This window comes from Narcine bancroftii, chromosome 3 (assembly GCF_036971445.1).
Source record: "Narcine bancroftii isolate sNarBan1 chromosome 3, sNarBan1.hap1, whole genome shotgun sequence".
NCBI lineage: Eukaryota > Metazoa > Chordata > Chondrichthyes > Torpediniformes > Narcinidae > Narcine > Narcine bancroftii.
The window spans coordinates 58943991-58959061 of NC_091471.1; the positions used below are offsets into that span (position 1 = coordinate 58943991).

Here is a 15071-nt window from a genome sequence, read left to right on the forward strand (position 1 = left end):
GCCCAATTTCTCAGCAATGAATTACATTCTATGTTTGGCAATTTGTTTTGTTGCCACAACATTTTTCTTTTTTTTCCCCCAATACTCATGGCAAGTTCTCTGAAGTAGTGAGCATTTTTTTTAAATCTGCTTAATCAGTGTGAAAAAAAATCTACCTTGACCATTTTTTCAGGGTACAATTTAGAAACTCATATTCTGTTCCCTCAGCATTTCACAGTGGCTGCACATCTTATCATCATAAAAAGATCTGTAAATAGCAACCTTGTTTTGTATGGGTAAGTCCTGACAGTAGTAGATTTTCATTATTTGCATAGAGGATAGCTGTGTTCTATTTTTTGACATTGTAAGATTTAAGCTAAAGAAAATGCTATTTTTTTATGTTGTAAAAATGATGTTAACTCTTTATGGCTTTTTTTTTGCATTCCACAGTGAAATTTAATCATATTGAAAATAAAAGTGGCTAAATTGTTCCTTTGTACACTCGTAGATTTTTTTATTGAAGGAATGGTAATGGATGCTTGTGTATTCAGGACTGCACCTCATAAAGAGGATTGCAAAGAATTAATTTATGATTTTACTACATCTGCCAAAAACTGCTATTGGGTGTTTGTCTTCAGGCTTCTGTACCTCCTTCCTGTTGGTAGCAGTGTGAAGAGGCCATTACCTGGGTGATGAGGGTCCTTGAGTTTAGATGCTGCTTTCTTAAGAACACCGCCTCTTGTAGATGCCCTTGATGATGCTGACTGATTTCACAATCCTCTGTAACCTTTTCCTGTCCTGTGCGTTGGCACCTCCATACCAGGCAATGATGCATCCAATCAGAATACCATCCAAGGTACACCTGTGAAAATTTGATGACATGCAAAATCTCCTCAAACTCCTCACAAAGTAGAGAAGCTGGCAAGCCTTCTTCATTATTTCATTGACATGGAGGCCCCAGGAGAAATATTCAGAAATGGTGAGACCCTAGAAGATGAAATTCTTTACCATTTCTACTGCTGACGTCTTGATGAGGACTGGTTCATGTGCTCCTGATTTCCCCCTCCTGAAGACCACAATTAGTTCCTTAGCTTTGTTAATGTTGAGAGAAAAGTTGTTGTTGTGATTTCACTCAATTAGCTCATCTACCTCACTCCTCCTTACCATCTGTGATCCTACCATGATGTCATCAGCAAATATGTAGATGACATTTGAATGGTGCCTAGCCACACATCATGGCTGTAGAGCAAGTAGAGCAGTGGGCTAAGCACATACCCTTGAGGTGTGCCTGTGTTGATTGTCAGTGAGAAGGAGATATTCTTTCAGATTTGCACTGACTGTGGACTTCCAGCAAGGATTCAATTGCAGAAGGGGGTGTGGAGGCCCATGTTTTGGACCTTGTTGACCAGTACAGAGGGTTTGTTGTGTTGAAATCTAAGCTGTAGTCAAAGAGTAGCCTAATGTATGTATGGGTGCTGTCTAGGTGATCCAGAGCTGAGTGGAGTGCCAGTGATAATGCATCTGCTGTGGAGTGATTGTGGTGGTAGCTGCATTGGAGTGGGTCCTGATCTTTACTTAGGTACAAGTTAATTCTGGCCATGACAAACCTCCCAACCTCTGACTTTAGCAATGAGAGATTTATAATGTCCTTGAATATTCTGCCTAGTTGGTTGACATATATTTTCAGTACCATGCCAGGTATGCCATCAGAGTTTCTCCTTCATTGTGTTTTTATTTAAACCTTGGTATCAGCAGATTTGCATGTATGACTTCATTAAAGTTATGTTTGAATAAAATGGCATCATTCAGGATGAAGAACCGACCAATGTCATTTCCCACTGGATCCTTATTATTGCTGGGTAAGAGTCTTTATCTTTATTAGTATATTATTAAGTATAATAGTGAGGCCTTATCCATAAACTTGGGGGAGAGCTGTTAATTATGATAGCGGCACAATTAGTGTTGTAGCTAGTGCCATACTGTTTCATTGCAAGTGACCCAGGTTCAAATTTAAATTTAAATTTTGTATGTTACAGGAATTACCTGATTAAAGTGAACTTTACATAATTAAGGAATGCAAGACTGCTTTTTTTCCTCAAATACTTTATATTTTGCACTGTCTTTGATCTTTTTAAGCTGTTTATTCTTAATGCAACTGTATTAGTTAGGCATTGTAAAAGTGCATCTCAGGCAACCAGAAAATTTGCATATCCAGCATTCGCAATCCCAGTAGGTGCCGGATACTGGGGATTCTACTGTTGTAAAAAGTCAGAGACACAGCAAAGGGTTAAAGGAAAAGATCGTCAGATTAAAGAACCTCAGTTATCAAAGGAAATTGTGAAAGAGCAGGAAAAATACTGTTCCGTATCTTAATTTTAGGAAGGTTTTATTGAGTAGGTCGTCCAAGAAATCGCATAAGAAAGCAAAAGGAGGACATGAATTGGCCATGGCCAACAGAATTAAATAAGATTCAAAAATATTTTATAAATATTTTAGAAGCAAAATACTATCTAGTAAAAGAATAGGACCCTGGGGAACCAAAGGGAGGTCCCATCACCCATGATAATCTGGAACATAACTGTATCACGAAAGAGAATGTATTGGAAATTTTGATGCACATTAAGGTGGTCAAATCCCTTAACCTGATGAATTCTATGCCAGGATATTATGGGAAGCAAGGAACTTTGACAGAAATGTTTGCATCATCTTTAGCCATTGATGAAATACTGTCAGTCTGAAAGGTAGCTCATATTATTTCCATTTTCAAAAAGTTCAGTAGAGATAAGCCAAGAAAGTATTGGCTGGTGAGCCTATATCAGTAGCAGGAATCAAAATAATTAGGATGTAAGTTATGATCACTTGAAAAGGCAGGAATGGATTTGGGGGGGAGTCAGCATGGTCTGGAGCAGGGGAATTCCCACCTCACAAATCTGATCAAGTTTTCTTGAGGGAGTCACTAAGAAAACAAGGTGGTAGACATGGTAGACCTAGACTTTTTAGCAAGGCTTTAGAGAATGTTCTGAATAGAAGTCTGGTCCATACATTCAGGGTGTATAGATCCAAGGGGTTTTGGAAATTGGATCTAAAACTGACTTGATGTTAGGAGGCAAAAGTGCTGAGGGAGAATTGTATTTATTCTGACTGGAATCATGTAACAAGTAGCACAGAGAGTAGTGCTAGGATCATTGTTGTCAGACTTGGATGAGTGTGTCTGATGAGTTTGTCTGATGTTAATTGTCTCATAACAAAAAAAAATGATAGAATTGGAGATAATGAGGATGTTTGCCAAAGGACACAGAGAGACAAAGATCAGATGGAACTTAGTTCAGATATGTGTGAGGTAATCATTTTGGATCAGCTAATACCAGGTGAACCTAGACAATAAATTGCAGGGACTTTAGAAACATTGATGTTCAGAGGTGCAAGTTCACAGAAAGTTCATAGCAATAAAACTCATGGTCAGTATTATGACTATAGCACCTTGAAAATGGTGTCACAGGTGGATAGATTGGCACAAAATATTGGTTGGCTGATCATCTATACTCTAGAAAGGATGTGGTGGTTCTGGAAAGGTGCAGAAGTGATTCACCAGGATCTATCCTGTGAGATCATGAGTTGCAAAGGGAGATCGGATATGATGGGATTGTTCTTAATGGGGAGAACAAGGCTAGGCAGTGAATTCATGGAGGCAAAACAGTCTGCTGGAGCAACTCGAAGGCTGAAGCAGCATCTTTTCTTCTCCCATTGATCCTGCTTGATCCACTGAGTTCCTCCAGTAAATTGTGTTTGGCTTCAGTTTCCAGTATCTGCAGTGTTCTGTGATTCTCCAACTTATTCAGGTAGATAGTGACAGTCTTTTTCCAAGTATACGAGAGTCTAAAGGGAGAGAACATAGAACAATACATGAGAGGAGCAGGCTCTTTAGCCCATGATGTTTATGCTGAACATGTGAGGTAAATATTTCCACACATATGAAAAACGCTGCCAAAAAGGCAGGTATAATCACCATGTTTTAATAAGCATTTAGACAAATACATGGATAGAAATGGAATAGAGACCGATGAGTCAAAATGGGACTAGTGTAGATTGACATTTCAGTTATGGTAAAGGAATTGGGCTAAAGAGCCCCTCTCTCTCTCTCTCTCTCTCTCTCTCTCTCTCTCTCTCTCTATCTCTCTCTCTCTCTCATATATATGCTTATATATATGTGTGTGTGTGTGTGTGTGTGTGTGTGTGTGTGTGTGTGTGTGTGTGTGTGTGTGTGTGTGTGTGTGTGTATATTTTTATATATATACATATATATATATATAAATATATATGCAGCCTGACTCTATGACTTTATGACTAAATGTGTTTTAAAATCTGGAGACCATGAATGGCATTGACCTTTTCAAATTACAAGCAGAGGTGATGCTTAAAATCCAGCTCTGCCTGTAAATTGATTCCAAACTGAGTGAAGACAGTCTCTTTTAAAACACCAATGACTCAGGAGTAGAGAACATACATGAATGATTTATTGACAACAAATCAGTTTCATAGACTGGTCTAGAAGTCAGGGCTGCCATTGAATACGATTTAACAAATAGATGCTATGTGATCTTTCTATGGAAGTAAAAGAGAATATTATGCCTCAGGTGTTATGCCTTGCCAGTACAGATGCCAGGGACTATGACCATAGATTTTTTTTCAGGCAATAAGTATATTTCTAATCCCTGCTGATATCACTGCAGGTATCAGATATTCAGTTCTATCGAATTCTATAGCTCAGGTTACTGCTACACACAGTTCCTCTTTTAAATTCCAGAGAGGCAAATAAAAAATGCTAATACTAAGCAATTTCTCAACTTCATACAGTATCAGAGCCAATAATTATTATTATTCACCATTCAGATCCTGATTTTATTTATTTTCTATTCAAAGCACATTATTTTCTGTGGTCAGCAGTGTTTCATTCAGTCAGTGTCCTGCTGGCATCTCATGACAATAATATTATCAGGAAAGAGATTTGCCATGTCTCCTGCATATGGCACTATCCTTTATCTTTTCTCAATCATCATTAGACAGAATGTTTGAAAATGATTCTTCTCCTGATATCTGCTTGCCTGGCATGTTTGGTTTGTGTGCTGAATAAATTGAATATGTGCACATTTATGATGCCTTTTACAAAGACCACATAAATCATCACAGGCCGGGTCCTGCTGGATTCTGTGTCCCTGCATTGGCTGCACGTGGAAAGCAATGAGACTGGCCTTCTCTACCTTACAGCTGGTCAGAAATTCCTGCCCTTCCACTCCAGAATGTCCCTAACGGTCTTTAACAGCTTCTGTTATAATTCTCACAGTACTTCAACAACTTTCAAATGTTTCTGATATTAAACATATGAAAAAAAGGACATTATCCAAAATAAAATCTAATTAAACAGCACAGTATGGGCCCTTTGGTTCACGAAGTTGTAATGACCTATGTAAACCTACTCTCCCTCACAGTCCTTAACGCTCTATCATTCTTTTACATCCAAGAGTGCCTATCTAAGTCTTCTAAGTGTCCCTGTTGTACTAGTCTTTACCACCAACCCCAACAGTGCATTCCAGGCACCCATCACTCTGTGCAAATAAAAAAAAACTACTTCAGATATCTCCCCAAAACTTTCCTTTACTTACCTTAAACAGATGTCGTCTGGTATTGGTCACTGCTGCCTTGGGAAAAAAACCTGTTAGCTGTCCACCCTATCTATAGCTCCATATTTAAAACACATAAAAACACAGAAAAAGTAAGAAATAATAAACAAAAACAAATCAATTAATAAATCATAATTTGCCTTTGCCCCCCCCATGCCCCAACCCCAATTTAGAAACCTAGAACCCTTGTTAAATTTATTGGGGTGTCAGATCCTGCATCAGGTCAAGGACAGTTTCTTTTCCACTGTTATCAGATTCCTAAATGAATTTCACACGAGCAAAATAATGCTGCCTTTGCTCGATTCCATCTGATTTCTCTTTGTATCTCTGCACACTGAACAGTGTTTTTATTGCTGTTCTGTGCATGGGTTGACCAGCAGATTGCATACAAAATGAACTTTCTCATCGTGCCTCACTGCATGTGACAATAAACTTGAACAGGTAAAGCAGAATTTCCTCTAGCAGTTTTTTTTTGTTCCAGATTCCAGCATCTGTAGTCTCTTGTGTACTCACAACTTCTAGGATCAGCTCAATTGGAAAATCATGGCTTTCAGACCTCCAGGATGATTGGACATTGCATAGATTAGCTCTGGTTTACTGCACATTCCCTCAAACTCTTCATTTGTAGTGGTGTTGTTCAACTTCTTAATAGATGGCAAATTAGGTTGGCTATAAGCATGAAACTTGCTTAATGTGCATAAATAATAATCATTCCTCCATTACAATTTAACACACTTGTAGGGATCTTCTGCATAGCATGATGTTTGGGCATGTATTTAGGTAGCAATACCCATATTTTCCTTCTGTAAGGGGAATTTTAGTACAGTGCCTTGTAGAGTAATTTAGCAGTGAAAGCAGAAATGAACATTGACAAGAAGAGAGGTTAGAAGCTGGTTCCTTAAAATGCTATAGATTTTCTGACAGACAGTGGTGAATAAGGGGTTGGGCACACATGTAATTATTGGTCAGGGCATTGAGTGCAGGTGCAGGGAGGTCATGATGCAACAGGATGTTGGTGAACTGCACTTTGGAATATTATGTGCAATTCATGTATAGAAAAGGTATAATTGTCCAAGTATAGGAAAGTTATGATTGTGCTGGAAAGAATGCAGTAAACTTTAATGAAGGGTTCAAGCTTAATGAAGGGCTCAAACTTCAATGAAGGGCTCAAACTTTAATGAAGGCTCAAGCTTAATGAAGGGCTCAAACTTTAATGAAGGGCTCAAGCTTAATGAAAGGCTCAAGCTTGAAATGTTGGTTATGTATCTTTATCCTGCTGAGTTTCTCCACCATTGCGTTTATACAAGTTTATTGAAACTTTATTCAAACAGATGCTGCAGACAGTGCTCTTCTGGGCGAATGTCTACATCCATCTTCACCATGGTTGTTATGTGTTACTTTGGAGAACATTTAATTTTAAACCCATATTTGCCACAAGTAAAACTTGATTTTAAAAAAACCCCTAAAGACTAAACCTAATCTACTCCCTCCCTCTAATCAAGGTCACCTTTGTAAAAGAATAGGGAAATTATGGCGACCTCCAAAAATGGGACAAAGAATCTCCGGTACATTCAAAATTCTTAATTTTTCCAATCATGAATGGACCCCACATCTTTACAAATTGAAACTTTAATGCTGTATGCAATTTTCTCCAAGCTTAAAAAGGACATTACATCATGTAACCACTGTGTATGGTTATCAAGATGGTAAAGGCTAAAACTTTCTCCTGAATTGCAGGCAAAGGTATATATGGCTCACAAGAAAGACCAAACAAAGCAATTAATGGACATGGATCTATTTTGAGCTTAAAAATTGTTTATATCGTTTGAAAAATGTCTTCACAAAATCTCTCTAAATTTTGGCTTTCCCAAAACATGTGCATCAGTGAAACTTCAAAAAGAAATTTCTGAAGTGGCACGTGTAATGGAGGATTTAGACCAGCTTATGCAAGAATGTATACATGTGAATCAGAAGAATAATTTAAATTCCCCCATGGGGCCCAGAGATGTGTATGAAACACATAATCTAATTTCCACCTACTTTTGAGAATAATGTATGCATGTGAATCAGACATAATCTAATTTACACCATGAGGCTCAGAGATACAGTTGTCTTTTGTTGGTCACAGACTGTCAGGAGACCTTGAAGATAAGTAAACCATTTATTCAGGGTGATGGGCTATGAGTAAACAATTTTTGGGTAATATAAGTCACACTGCTGAAGTTTCAGACTCTCCGAGAGGTGGAAACGTCTCTCGGCAAGAAGAAGAACGTTTAGAGTCCAACCAGCGTCCCGGTCGGGGGAGGTGAAGAAGCTGCTACCGGTGCCCGACAACCAAGTGAATGATCGATGCCTCGCTTCAGCAGTTGGGACCAGTCTAGGCGTTGATAAGTATAATTGGGAAGGGCTTGCATTTTGTAATTTGAAATCAGCTTTAGATTTAGTAATAAAGATTTGTATAAACTGAAGTACTCTCGGCGTGTGTCTCTGTTTCTTTTTGGTAGCTCAAACACTGTGACCAATCTAAAACGAACAAAGTGAGAGGTACAAGTTTGCCCAGGACAGGACTCAAGGTGAAGTCCCTCACTTTCTTCATGACAAATCCTCTGATGTTTTTGTGCTCTCTCATTCTGGCTGGTCCTGGTTAGGTGAAAGGATACAAAACAGATCAGCGCCACCAACTCTCTTCCAATGCAAACTGTAAGTTATAGCACAGATCAGCCACCGTCATCAGGGATCAGGAAGCTAAAGACAGCAATGTCCGTGGGTTGACTTCCCCAGGCCTTCTATCTTTTGGAACAAGGTAACACAAACAATACAAATCCTCTTTTAGGATATTCACCTCTACACCATTATTTCCATAAAATCAGAAGGTAATTGGAGTTCTTGTTTCTATCACCATCCTGGGACAAGTCGAATTGTGTCTCTGTAGCCCTCCATTACTGTGACTATAAGAGCCATTACACAGGTACATTCTGACAAAGAACTCATAACCTGAATATCACACAGCTCATATGTTCAAAATCTTTGCAGGAAAATTGTGTTCAATGACCCCAAATTAACCTGAAGAGGATCCGCAAGTTGCAGCATATGAATGCTTCCTTTTCATGCAGCTTTAGGTTCAATTCTCATGCAAGGTACAGTCCAACAAAGAGTTGGTGAACATACAAGCCATGACCCAACTGAGACAGGCTTACAGGAATGAATGTTCTATTCTTGTTCCATAAATCTGTTTTCTAGCAGATAAAAGTGCATTTCCTCTTGCATTTTACAGCACTGATTCAAGGTAAAGATTTATCTCTTTTTTTTACTAAACCTTCATTGACTCAGAAAAAGATCATTGCCTGAAGCCCTGTCTTCCACTATTTGCATTAGAATCTCATATACTAGTTTCATTATTGTAGGAAAATATTGACTGGATTTCATTGGTAACATGAAATGGGCACAGTGCAATCAACGACACAAAACATTGATAGCACCACACAGTGGAATCACAGAGATATAGCTATGTTGTCAAAATACTTTAAAATAAATCATTGTAATTCTTTTCCATGTGGTTGTCATGTATTTAAAATAAAATTTTCAAAATATTTCAGTAGTTCGCCATGCTTAACAACTAAACAGTACATTTCAGACAAGCATGCCTAGGATTGCATTCTCTGTAAGTTCCTCTGTTGTAGTATGTCCATTTGATATAATTATATTAACCCTTTTGTTTAATCTTGCACATGTCTTCTTGGTGCTGTGAAGCTCTTATAGCACATTTTAATTTTTCAAAAGCCAACTTTGTAATTTTGATGGTAACAAGCCATTTCGGACCACGAATACTGCGGTGAACTGGAATTCACTGTCCCTGTTTTGTTCTGATGGCTGGGTCCTCCCCTGGATCCACCCTCACCTATCTCAATATAAACCCTAGTTTTCCCCCCTTACCTCAGATTTACCTGAGGACTATTGTATCTACTGGCCATTGGTTGTAAGCTATTAAAAGCATGTTTGCACTCCTCACCTGTCTGAGTGCATTCAGTTGTGCGACAAATACGTATGGGGGTATAACTTAATTGGATGGCACAGACTCATGGGCTGAAGTGGCGTGTTACCGGGATGTATGTCTAAATTAAAAATTAAAAGGTTATCCACCCTAATATAGAGGTGCACAAACCATTTCACGGCAAGTTTGCAAAAATAGTACAGTCCAACTGATGTCTGATATGAACAAACATATAACCCATCTATTACTGTTTATAGTAAGGCCTTTTTTCAAATCATTAATATACAGAGATGTTCATTTGTATCTTTCATGGGGTTAAAAACAAAGCTTCTATTCTGAGCTTAAATAGAAAAATCAGTTCATCTAATTTCTGAACGCTCCATCAGTTTTGCATTCATTACACTAGGTACTAATCCATTGAAAAGAAAAAAGGTTTTCTCCAAATATCAATTACTTATTTAGCTCTAAGTTTCTTAGCAACCATTGCAGAATTGAAAGGCAGAGAGGAATCTTGGTTCGCCACAGTTCCTACTGTGGTCTTCTCTACATTGGAGAGACTAGATACAGGCTGGGAGATTGCTTTGTTGAGCATCTCAGCTCCGTCCACAGCAAAACCGTGGATGTCAGTGGCCACCCATTTCAATTCTCCATCTCATTCCCTTGCTGACATGGCTGTCCATGGGCTCGTACTGCCAGACTGAGACCACCCATAAATTAGAAGAACAATATCTCATCTTCTAACTGGGCACCCTCCAACCAGATGCCATTAATATAAACTTCTTTGGTTTTGATTACCCCCCCCCACCCCGCCCCGCACACACACACCCTTCTTCCCATGTCTCTCTCCTTTCCCTGTTTACTTTTGCACAGACATGACAAATTCAAACATAGCCCCTTATCATATTTAATTCACACATTTTGTGTGTCTGGATTCCTCCCCCATTGTTTGAATTCTGAGACTTATTTCTTGCTTCTATCTTTTCTGATTTTTCCTTGAGGATGGGGTCTGGCCAAAAACATCAGCAACATATCTTTATCTCCTATTCTTTCTTCTTTGGCTTGGCTTCGCGGATGAAGATTTATGGAGGGGTAATGTCCACGTCAGCTGTAGGCTCGTTTGTGGCTGACAAGCCTGATGCGGGACAGGCAGACACGGTTGCAAGGGAAAATTGGTTGGTTGGGGTTGGGTGTTGGGCTTTTCCTCCTTTGTCTTTTGACAGTGAGGTGGGCTCTGCGGTCTACTTCAAAGGAGGTTGCTGCCCGCCGAACTGTGAGGCGCCAAGATGCACGGTTTGAGACAATATCAGCCCACTGGTGGTGGTCAATGTGGCAGGCACCAAGAGATTTCTTTAGGCAGTCCTTGTACCTCTTCTTTGGTGAACCTCTGTCACGGTGTCCAGTGGAGAGCTCGCCATATAGCACAATCTTGGGAAGGCGATGGTCGTCCATTCTGGAGACGTGACCTACCCAGCGCAGTTGGATCTTCAGCAGCATGGATTCGACACTGTTGGCCTCCGCTGTCTCGAGTACTTCGATGTTTGGGATGAAGTCGCTCCAATTAATGTTGAGGATGGAGCGGAGACAATGCTGGTGGAAGCGTTCTAGGAGCCGTAGGTGATGCCCGTAGAGGACCCATGATTTGGAGCCGAACAGGAGTGTGGGTATGACAACGGCTCTGTACACGCTAATCTTTGTGAGGTGTTTCAGTTGGTTGTTTTTCCAGACTCTTTTGTGTAGTCTTCCAAAGGCGCTATTTGCCTTGGCGAGTCTGTTGTCTATCTCGTTGTCGATCCTTGCATCCGATGAAATGGTGCAGTCGAGATAGGTAAACTGGTTGACCGTTTTGTGTTTTGTGTGCCCGATGGAGATGTGGGGGGGCTGGTAGTCATGGTGGGGAGCTGGCTGATGGAGGACCTCAGTTTTTTTCAGGCTGACTTCCAGGCCAAACATTTTGGCAGTTTCCGCAAAACAGGACGTCAAGCGCTGAAGAGCTGGCTCTGAATGGGCAACTAAAGCGGCATCGTCTGCAAAGAGTAGTTCACGGACAAGTTGCTCTTGTGTCTTGGTGTGAGCTTGCAGGCGCCTCAGATTGAAGAGACTGCCATCCGTGCGGTACCGGATGTAAACAGCGTCTTCATTGTTGAGGTCTTTCATGGCGTGTCTCAGCATCATGCTGAAGAAGATTGTAAAGAGGGTTGGTGCGAGAACGCAGCCTTACTTCACGCCATTGTTAATGGAGAAGGGTTCAGAGAGCTCATTGCTGTATCTGACCCGACCTTGTTGGTTTTCGTGCAGTTGGATAACCATAAAAAGTGCAGAGAACAAAACAAAGGACTCTACATCACCTTTGCTGACCTCACCAAAGCCTTGGACACCGTGAGCAGGAAAGGGCTTTGGCAAATACTAGAGCGCCTCGGATTATCTCCTATAGATGCTGCATAAACCAGCTGAGTTCCTGCAGCATTTTGGTAAGTTTACTAATGGCCCAGAGTTAAACTCCTGTGAGAATTTCTGGTTTCCATATTGTATATAAAAAAAGTAATGGAAGATGTGTATGAAAGATTTACTGCGGTGTTACTCCAAAATGAGAAATTGAATCTATCAGAACAAAAATTGAACAGATAGGACTTCTTTCTCTATTAAATAGAAAATTAAGTGGCTCTTCGCATAACAAAAGTGTTTTTTTTAGTAGACATGAAGAAGATACTTCTTTTACAATCAAGACCTAAAGCTAATAAATATAAGATCCTCATAAATGCTCATAAAGGAATTAGAGAAATTAGATGAACATGATTGAGAAAGGAGTTGAAGGTGAAGCTGATTAGATAATTAATTAGATAATTCGTGGCCGGATTGACAAGTGGCTATTGGGCCAAAATCCTTGCTTTTGTGATGCAATCATTCAGCAAAATAATCTAGCCATATTTTCTCAATTTGCCTCCCATCAATTACTTTCAAGTTTTTAAAACCTAGATTCAATCTGTAATTTCCCAATAATGCCAATTTAACATTCTTGCTTTCTCTTCACATACTACTGATTCCATGCTGTATTTCATGAAAACAGTTCCAGAACTTGGACAGTTTTTCTTTTACACTGGATAATGATCAAAGTATTATCAACATGAGGTAAATTGGCATTATTAAAGAGAATTGATCAGATATCTATTTAGAATAAGGTATTTTCAAAATTAATATCCAGACTGATGATTATTCGCTGAAGAAATTGGTGGGTATGTTTCTGCCATTTTCAGTGGTCTGTCTAAATCAATGCAAGTGTATGTTATCTGGCTTCCTGCTTAATAGTCATTGGTTGCCTCCAGGGAGATGATGTAATTAGATATTTTACATGTAGTAAATGGGTGAGTCTACTTTCCCAATATTTTCTACTTACTGCATCATGGTTTCTGAATGGTTTCAAAACCATAATAATGCACATAAGGAAATATAGATATGTTTTTCAAAAGTAGCTCGAACAACATTGGAGCTAAATGTTTGCCAAAAACATTTTTAATAATTTTACTGGCAGACATTAGCATTTTCAAGAGTCTGTCAGCTGGTTCTGGCTTGCATTCAACAATTAGTGACAAATCCTTAGGCCACAGGCTGAGGACAGGGGATTACCCACTGCTCACAGTCACTCAACAAGGGAAGCAAATTCTCTGCTCTTTAAGGATGACTCAGGAGAAAAGGATTAATAAATGAAGAATTAAGCCAAGTGTAGAGTCTAAATGTTTGCCTGGGATACATGACTAACCTTTCTACCCGAACACTGCTCAAAATTGGATTCCTGGAGGAAATCAGCAGTGAAGCAGGCAGCACTGAACATCCGACAGGGTTATAAGGCAGCAGCTCAAGGAACAGAGGATTACAAGCAAATGTACTTGATCCCAAGGGATGCTCAGAGCAGATAAAATATCCATAACTGAAGTGTGAAAATGACATGGAAATAGAGAAAGGGACAGGAACCAATTAATGAACTGTTTATAAATTGAAATTACAGACAGCATGCTTAAATTTGGGAAAAGCCAAGTTCGTGCCAGTCATGCTTAATATCACTCCAATTGCTGGCTTAAGTTTATTGCCATGTGAAAACATTAAATATAGTCCCACATCAAATGAAAGGACAATTAATGGTAGAATAATCATCTGGCTAGTCTCAATGAATTCCTAATAGCTTGTTTACCCAAAGGGGAAAATATTAGTAATACAGTTGAGCTTGTTACCACCAAAGTTCCAAAATCAAGTAGTATGAAGAAAATGGCAGCAGTCTGATATACATTTTTTTTCCTATATGCTGATGTAGTTTGATTCCAACAACATCATAGTTTCTCCTCTATCATACTTCTGGCCAAATGTAGACCAGATCATAACTTATCCTGCACACTGAGAGAAGGAGGCAGGTGCCAACAAGTTTCACAGACACCCTTCTGTGTGCAAGACTGACACGCTATGAATAACTTCAAAATACTGGAAGTTACCAGAGAGCAGGCTTTTATTCCCATAAGACTGCACGTTGCTGGCCCCATTCCATGGTTAATACTGGAGGAGGGACTTAGGCTTAACCACTTTAATTCGGGAATTTTAAGGGGAGGAGTCACAGGGTTAGCCAGTAGGGAGGTGGGCCAGCCATACACAAAGAGGCAGTACAAATAGAACAAATAGCATTACCGTGATATCACCACATTCACCCCTATTTTAAAAGAAAGTCCAGTCGAGTGGAGTGGGTTCAGTGCCCATCACAAACTCAGCTGGTCCAGTGGCCTTTTCTGTCTCTGTGACCACCACAATGCCAGCTGTGGCTCAGTTGCCAGTTCCTCGGCAATATGATGCGTGTCGGCAGTTTGCATGTCCAGTTACTAGGGTGGGGAGCTAGGGCAGGGGTTGGGGTAGGGTACCGGGCTATGTCCTGGTTGGTCGTGGTGGTGGGGCTCACTAGGTGGTTAGTGGCAGTCTCAAGATCTCCCGCATGCACCAGGATCCGAATGGAGACAGTGTCCTCTTGCTCATCTGGGTATACAACCTAGATATATTCAGGGTTGGCATGGAGATGGACCTTCTCGACCAGAGGGTTGGTCTTATGACATCGGCTGTGTCTGCAAAGCATGACTGGTCCTGGGGACGTCAACTAAGATGGCAGCATTGTCCCTGACATGGTGTTGGTTGCTGTACGCAGGAGGGACCTAATCGGATGTAACTTCTTGTGGATGACCTTTTGCCAATGGGAAATAGGCAGGTCTTTCAATTTCAGGGCTAGGAGGACTGCCTTCTAAATGGTGGCATTCTCCTTTTCCACCTGGCCATTCCCCCAGTGGTTTTGACTGGTGGTTATACTAGTGGTGATGCCCCGTGCCAACAGGTACTGACACAACTCATCGCTCATGATGAAGGACCCCTAGTCACTGTGGATGTAGCTCGGGTACTCG

The 15071-nt window shown here is 40.1% G+C and overlaps 1 long non-coding RNA gene across 2 annotated transcripts in view; it reads right to left on the reverse strand.

Moving 5' to 3' along the window:
• Positions 1-2348: 2348 nt before the first annotated feature.
• The window catches only part of LOC138756117 (uncharacterized), a 28502-nt gene continuing 15779 nt past the window's right edge, over positions 2349-15071 (reverse strand). For both annotated transcript variants that reach the window (XR_011352764.1, XR_011352765.1), the window contains exon 3: positions 2349-3855. This is a non-coding gene — a long non-coding RNA (uncharacterized lncRNA). The remainder of the gene's footprint in view (positions 3856-15071) is intronic.